This window comes from Colias philodice, chromosome 20, assembly GCF_061535455.1.
Source record: "Colias philodice isolate Cphi_HAF_F1 chromosome 20, ilColPhil1 Martin Lab GWU primary, whole genome shotgun sequence".
Lineage (NCBI taxonomy): Eukaryota > Metazoa > Arthropoda > Insecta > Lepidoptera > Pieridae > Colias > Colias philodice.
The window spans coordinates 8,264,896-8,270,895 of NC_143105.1; positions in this window are offsets into that span (position 1 = coordinate 8,264,896).

Genomic DNA, 6,000 nt, shown 5'->3' on the forward strand with positions numbered 1-6,000 from the left:
TTTAGAATTTTTGTCTGTTTGTCTGTATGTACGTCCGGCATAAACTCAAAAACTACTGCATGGATTTACTTGAAATTTTGCATGAATATTACTAAGAGGTCAGGTCAGGCTATAGGCTACATATTATCAAGCTATCACCTACGGGGCAGAAGAGTTCGTTTGTTTGGTTGAACGCGCTAATCTCCGGAACTACTAGTACGATTTGATTGATTTGATTCTTTCAGTGTTGGATAGCTCATTTATTGAGGTAGTCTATAAGCTATATAATATCACGCTAATAGGAGTGGAGCAGTAATGAAAAATGTTACCAAATTGGAGGAAATTTAAGCGATGATAGCGGAACAGTAATGTTTATCGTGGGTGAAATTCTTTATAAGCCATAAGATTTAAAGCGAAAAGACCACGAACGTAACTTTCAGTTAAAATAGCAACATAATAATATGTTTATATTGAACGGACGCACAATAGCTTTATACGGACGGCCAATAGCTATATACGGACGCTCAATAGCTATATATACGGACGTCCAATTGCTATATACGAATGTTCAATTCAAATCTAGTGGGATATTCTCAAAATCTCTCTTCTTCTCTCTAAAAATATTTCTTCCTACTAAATGCCAATAATTCCCATTGATCCCGGGGAAATCTGTGGGGACAAATGGGAATAATCCAATATGGTGCAAGTGATGCAACACGATTGGTAATAGTATTTCCATCATACAGTAGCTTGTAGCCAAACAGTACTGCCTCAAATAGTAAATTATTCCTCAATCGTAGTTCGAGGCATGCCGAGGGGTTTCATCCTTTCTCCTCGTCGCTTCGAGACTTCTTTCATAATTAAAACAGCCAAACAATGGAATTATTCACTCCCTACAACTATTTTTCCTGAGCAATACAACCTGGACCTCTTCAAAGCTAGGGTGAATAGGCTCCTCCTAGGCAGACGTGCACCCAAGTAGACCACATTGCCGCTTTCCATCAGGTCTGATTGTGGTCAAACGTTTGCCTATCGAGTATAAAAAGAAAAAAAATAGTGCCGTATTTTTACAATTAAAGTAGCCAGGTTATTGAACGTCCGTATATAGCTATTAGGCGTCCGTATATAGATATTGGACGTCCGTATATAGATATTGGACGTCCGTATATAATATTTGACGTCCATATATTATAATATTGGTTCAGGCCATGGTAGGATACAATCCCGATTTTATCATACCTATATTTATATTGACCCACAAATGAAGTTATTGCCTACCTAATTGTCTTAAATTTATAAAAAATAGACTAGATAAACATGTACATAATTATATGCTTGTTATTTTAGCAACTACCTCTGATTTTTCATGTAAAAATTACAGACAGGAGCTTAATTTTCTTTATCGTATTATAAACTCTTTGGGTACTAAACTTTATCAAAATCCATTGTTACTAATACGTGTAGATAGATAATAATTAATAATAAATGATAAAAAAAATAATGTGCATCCGTATATGTATAGATCTTACGAAATTGGTATATAAATGAAAAGACAAGCGTTAATAAAAGAAAGAGATAGTAAACCGAAATCTGGCAACATCGCACTCACAAATGCCGTTCATGCTATGAGGATGCTAGATAGTCGATGCGATAGGTAAATCACGATCAATATATCCAGGACGCCTATAATTTATGACCATGATTCGGGGCTCAAAAATGTTGCGGCACGAACGCAAGAAGAATATCGCGAAAAATTAAATTATCCGAAAATGACGTACCCCACGGAGCTGGCTATCGAAAAACTAAGCAATATTCATTAAAACATGTTAAAAAAAGCAAGGGGAACTGGGGGACGTCGTAATGATGCACAACGTGCATGACGCCAAAAAGATTGTATGATGTAAATATATATATATATATATATATATATATATATATATTCTCAGCTTAGTATTAAAGGTATTTAACGTAATTCTAAATTTGACTATTTGTATATTGTTTGAAAAATTAGGTTGAATAATGTATTACTGATTGTAAAACGCACAATTTTCATGTTTTATACCTATATATACAGAAATATTTAGTGAAAATTTAACTATTGCTTCGATGCTTACATTCCGCTTTTGATGTTGTCATAATTTTAAATAGCCCGAGAAAATTAAGCCGAAAATTGGATATTATCGGAAATAATTCGTGTAGTTTTGAAAATCGCTATAGTTGTTCTTGAAATATCCAGATCATATCGAAAGTCCTCAAGGGTAAAGGAAATTCTATGTAGAATATTTTCCTAGAAGTAACCGTGATGCTATTTGTAAAGGTTTTAGATTTATGAGCAAAAAAGGGTCCTTTGGTCCTACACATTTAGCTCACCCCTCACCCTTGAGAACTTTCGATATGATCACCTGGACAAGTCAAGGAAAAACTGTAGCGATTTTCAAAACTACACGATTTATTTCCGCTAATTTTACTAATTTTCTTGGACTAATATAGCCATAAAATATACGAAAATTAGACGAATTTATACGTTGTATTTCGATATAAGAGTTGAGCGTTGAATATCTGGATATATATTTCCCACAAATTGTTCCAAAGACACAGCCTAAAATTATCATCGATTGATCTCATTATATTATTTTTGTAATGAAAAGGTTTATTTTAGATAATTTAGGTAATGTAAGACGGTTCGTGCCAAGAACTTGCAGAGAAATAATATTTTATTATTCAATTAATTTTATTGTATTAAGGGCCGATTTTTCAATCGCTAGTTAAAACTTACCCATCCAATAAAGTATTACACGATAATATTAAAATGTCACCTGTGAACAGTCAAATACGGGCAATTAGAATACATTTTGAAATGGTAGTTTAACGTTATTCGATGAATAAGTTTTAACCAAGGATTGAAAAATCAGCCCTTAATCGAAATATGAGACAGTTTAAGAGCATATTCAATTATATAATTAATAATTAATTTAAGATTAGTTTAAGTGGATTGAATCGAAATGATTCGTTACCGGATAGATGCTTTTATATTATTTTTGCTATTTGTAAATACTATTATTATTAGTATAACTTGTAATTAATTCTGTATGGAATTCGAGGCTTCATTTTTAATTTGAATTTGAATTCAAGTGACATTTTAACAAGGTCCTTTTTACTCAAACGTTGCACTATTACATTGTTATGAAAAAATAGTTGAAACATATTAAAGGTACGACAAAAACAAAGGCAGTAAAACAGTGACATTATTAGTTTAAATTTAACGTTAAAAAGTTTTCAATAACAAATTGAGTGACGATAATAATTATTAAAAAAAAAAAAGTAACATTTGGTGGCCTAAAGTTGTTTAAACGATTACACAGTTACGTGCAAAAACATAGAAAAATGTCTGTTCTGCAAATGTTTAATATTACAAAGAACGAACAATTTATTTAAATGGTAATAAGCATTTTTGATTATTTAATTTTTAGCACTAATCTTATTGATAACAAAATAGCCATTTAAATTTAAAATGCCTCAATTTGTCACTATTTGAATTCCATTCAGGGATCATAATTTGGGAGCAAACCTTAGTTAAGTATAAAGTAATTTTTATTCCGTTTGTTTTAAAGACAAAACAATGAAGGATGTGTTCAATTGTGATATGTATTTATTTAAGGGAAAAGTTAAATAAAAAGTTTTCATAATGATCTCTTGAAAACTCTTATTTGCTTATAACTGCTTCACTATAGTGTATGTAAAAGATATTAAATATCAAACGTTACTACAGATTATATTTTCATCTTAGGAGCGTCCATAAATTACTAGGTCCTTAAATTATTAGGTGTTTTAGGGGGGGAGGGTCGAGTTAAATCTCATCTAACCTTACGTTGGAAAGAGGGGATGGTCTCGGCAAATATCACATTTCAAAATTGAAAAAAACACCTAACGTAATTTATGGACGCCCCCTTATTAAATAAACATTAAAATAAAGTCATTAAAGCGTTAAATATCTATATATTAGAACTTCAACAGTAATTTATAGATAATAATTATTAATTTGATCATCTTTTGTGTACACTAAAGAGAAGCCGAAAGAAAACTATGCATTTAAGAGTTTTGTAAATAAATTATAATTGGTATGCTTTTCGCTCTTTAATATTTATAGAGAAAAATTTCTAAATTTCCGTACTAACGCTTCACGTCTAAATGGAAGGAAGTGTGAGAATATTTCATTTGTAAAAGATTTGTAAAATAAAATAATATCATCATCAGCGCGGCACATCCTCGGACACCGGACACGTCTGTAGATGCCTATGGGCTGTGGAATTGCTTACCATCAGGCGATCCACATGCTCGTTTGCCTTCTTTCATATAAAAAAAAAAAAAATATATATACTATGTTCCCACTGCAGGGACATGAGCCTACTGTGATGGTGCCATAATTATCCTTGCTGGCCAAGTTAGGATTGGCACATGTCACTTATCGACGAAATCTGTTCACTAAAAGTTGATAAAATAAATAGTTAAAAGTGATAATTTAAGTGACTTTCATAAAGTATGTCAATTTAAAGTTTATTTAGGTAATAGTTATTAATCGGTTGATAGAAAATATTGCTTCCTAAAAAACAATTGCAATACGATAGTCTTAAACAACGTTTTTCTTATAATTATTGTAGGTACGTTGAAAAGTAAGTTTTACGAATACAGAAATATACTCAGACCTTCTTCCAACAATAATATTATAAAATGTGCTTTTGCTACCGTACGTATAGTTAATAATTAAGTGTATAAATTGATCTATAAGCAATATAATTGTAATAATTAGGTATAAGGCATCTCACTACCAAGTCTTTCTTTATTTCTTCACTGTTTTTGTATGGAAAACATTTGTCTTTTAGTTACATATTTTAATATTATATTATGTAAAATTTTCAGTCTAAACGATACGAATATATTTATAATTCCACTGAAAAAGCATTAAAAAATGGAGCGTTTCATTTTTTTATTCAAAAACTTTTCGTCATTTTAGTTTAACGATGATTTAAGACATAGCTCTACTTTGTAAAAAGAGTCGCTACTCAGGCAAAAGCATGATAATGATGTGAATATTATAAATATTACAAAAATGAAAATCCAAAAACTGACTAGGTCCTAATTTCAATGAACATATTTGTAACCTTTGGATTCAACCAAGTCCTGCTGTCTACATAACTGTTGCCCATTTTTTCAGAACACTATCTATATTTATAGTAATTCATAATTTCTAAATACTATCAAGAAAGCCAAAAGAATTCTGATACACTCCGTCTCAATATTCGACTTGGATATTATAAACGACTAGATTTCCGCCCGCGGCTTCGCCCGCGTTTTCAAAGGAAAACCCGCATAGTTCCCGTTCCCGTGGGATTTCCGGGATAAAACCTATCCTATGTGTTAATCCAAGTTACCCTCTATATGTGTGCTAAATTTCATTGTAATCGGTTCAGTAGTTTTTACGTGAAAGAGTAACAAACATCCATACATCCATACATCCATACATCCTTAAAAAGTTTCGCCTTTATAATAGTATTAAGATAAGATATGTATGTGTGTATATATATAACTACTACTATATATTTTTACGACTTAGGCTATGTAATGGCCTCTATATGCTGCTGTTAATTATTTTAGTATTACATTATAATTATTTTAAGCGATTATAATTATTAAAGAAATTATTTTAATACAAACGTGTGATTCATAACTTAGTTTAATTGACGGCCTGTATATTTTAGAATAATTAATTTTAGTGAAAATATATTATAATTTAGTTTTAATGCTTTATTTCTTACCAACTATATGAACGCTAGATTTTTTTAAATGTTTATAAACTGCCGATTTATTTTCTGTTTTTGTATATTCTTTTTTTAAATAATATAATTTTATAAATACAATTTTGTTTTATTTGTTGACTCTACCTACTCAAACTCAACTGAGTGTGATTATGACTTTGTATTATAATAATGAAGTAATTTAACAGTCATTGGTAACAGTTCTTAG